The following is a 2122-nucleotide window of genomic DNA, read 5'->3' as shown; positions in this document are numbered from 1 at the left end:
TATAGCTCTACCTCGGTCATTTGAGTTTGTGTTTGTGTCACTAACAGAGCTCAGATCCCCACTGGAGATGTACACAGAAGGAACAGAGAATATGTGGCTCAGCCCACCTTGGATATCTCAGGTGTCCGTTCTGTTATTTGCAGGGCCTATTTTAAAATGGACAGGTGGACGGGTCTCTTTCGTGGCGCCTCTGAGGTGGTAGACTCCTTCAGGATGAAGGTGAACATCTTTTTCCCAGCCACTGGCTGCCTGAAACTCATTGAAGTGGATGATGAGCACAAACTGCATACCTTTTATGAGAAGCCTATGGCCATAGAAGTTGTTGCTGATGCTCTGGGGGAGGAATGGAAGGGTTACGTGGCCCAAATCAGTGGTGGCAATGACAAACAGGGCTTCCCCATGAAGCAGGGTGTCTTGACCCATGGCCCCATCCACCTGCTGCTGAGAAGGGGCATTCCTGCTACTGACCCAGGAGGACTGGAGAGAGGAAGTGCAAATCTGTTTGGGGTTGCATTGTGGATGCCAATCTCAGTGTTCTCAATTTGGTTATTGTGAAAAAAGGGGAGAAGGATACTCCTGGATTCACTGATACTACTGTGCCTCATCGCCTGGGGCCCAAAAGAGCCAGCAGAATCTGAAAGCTTTTTAATCTGTCAAAAGAAGACAGTGTCCACCAGTATGTTGTTAGAAAGCCCCTACACAAAGAAGGTAAGAAACCTAGAACCAAAGCACCCAAGATTCAGCGTCTTGTAACTCCACGTGTCCTCCGACACAAATGTCAGCATATTGCTTTGAAGAAACAGCGTACTAAGAAAAATAAGGAAGAGGCTGCAGTATATGCTAAACTTTTGGCCAAGAGAATGAAGGAGGTCAAAGAAAAATGCCAGGTCCAGATTGCCAAGAGACAGAGGCTGTCCTCTTTGAGAGCTTTTACCTCTGAGTCCAGTCAAAAATGAGATTTTCTATGAGTGACAAAATAAATAAGATCAGACACCAAAAAATAAAAATAAATTAAAAAATTAAATTAATAAAATTAAAATGGACAGGTGGAGCCCTTGTCCAAAGCAAAGGAAAAAATGTAGCATTAAAGCTACTAAAATATAAAACTTTTTCTTTCTTTTGTGGTCCTTCTCTCAACCTGTCATGATGTCTTTTATCTGCTGTTTAATGTCACCCTCCCTCGGGTACAGTGGTAGTCACAAGGCTGATGTAGATGCCCATAGGCTCCCAGGCTTAGGCCCAGCAGTATAATTCTGTGATACACACAGCAGCACACTGCTTACACATTTCTCCTCCCCATAGCTGCAGGACTGATGCAGTGCGTGGGGAGGGAATGGAGACCATCTCCCCTTCCCAGTGCCTGCCACCTGCCTTTTCAACCTGTATGAAGGGGTGACCACCAAGTGGTTGCAACCTCCCACATGGGGACATACTCTGTGCCTGAATCAGGAGTGGGCAAGGATACTGATCCTCACCCCCAGCCCCTGGTTAAATACTTGGAGCTCTGAACCAGGAGGGCCACAGTCATGTCCTATCCCAAAATGTGGCAGAATGATCATGTCTGACCCCGATCTTCCCTCCCTGTCCCTAGGTCCAGGCCCACACACGATGAGTTTGGAGATGCAGAGGGAGGCAGCAGTGGGCAGGGGTGAGGAGGGGAAGGCCAGATGACCCGGGATGCCATGGACTCAAGCAAAAGGCTTTCCTCAAAAAGGTGAGAAGAAAGCCAGAGATAGGCCATGGGTGAGCTGAGAGCATATTTGAAAATTAAATTATTTAGAATTTCAAGGCACTGGCCACAGATCATTAAACTCCAAGCCAGGACCCTTCTGAGCATAGCAGCTCTATGTAAAAGCATGGGTCACATCCCTTGCAATGGGCCTCATTCTGTTCTCCATTCTCTTGGCCAGACTCAGCAAGACTGACTCAGGGCCTCTGGAGGAGTTAGAGTGGGGCTATGCAGATTTGCTTTGACAGTTTGAGAAATGTTAGTCATGCAGAAGAGTGTTTGCAAGTCCATGTTCCACACACCTAGTGGCTGTAAGGAATATAGGTGACATTTTGATTTGATACTCAACTGCCTGGATTCTCTCCTGCTCTTGCTCTCTCTCACACAATGAAT

General features: G+C 46.9%; 1 pseudogene; it reads left to right on the top strand.

Annotated features, from left to right (window-relative positions):
* The first annotated feature begins 213 nt into the window (after positions 1-213).
* Positions 214-956, top strand: LOC129496234 (40S ribosomal protein S6-like; annotated as a pseudogene).
* The last annotated feature ends 1166 nt before the right edge of the window (positions 957-2122 follow it).

This window comes from Nyctereutes procyonoides, unplaced genomic scaffold (assembly GCF_905146905.1).
Source record: "Nyctereutes procyonoides isolate TBG_1078 unplaced genomic scaffold, NYPRO_anot_genome, whole genome shotgun sequence".
Taxonomy (NCBI): Eukaryota; Metazoa; Chordata; class Mammalia; order Carnivora; family Canidae; genus Nyctereutes; species Nyctereutes procyonoides.
The sequence above is the reverse complement of the archived record's forward strand: the minus strand, read 5'-3'. Positions and strand labels throughout refer to the sequence as shown.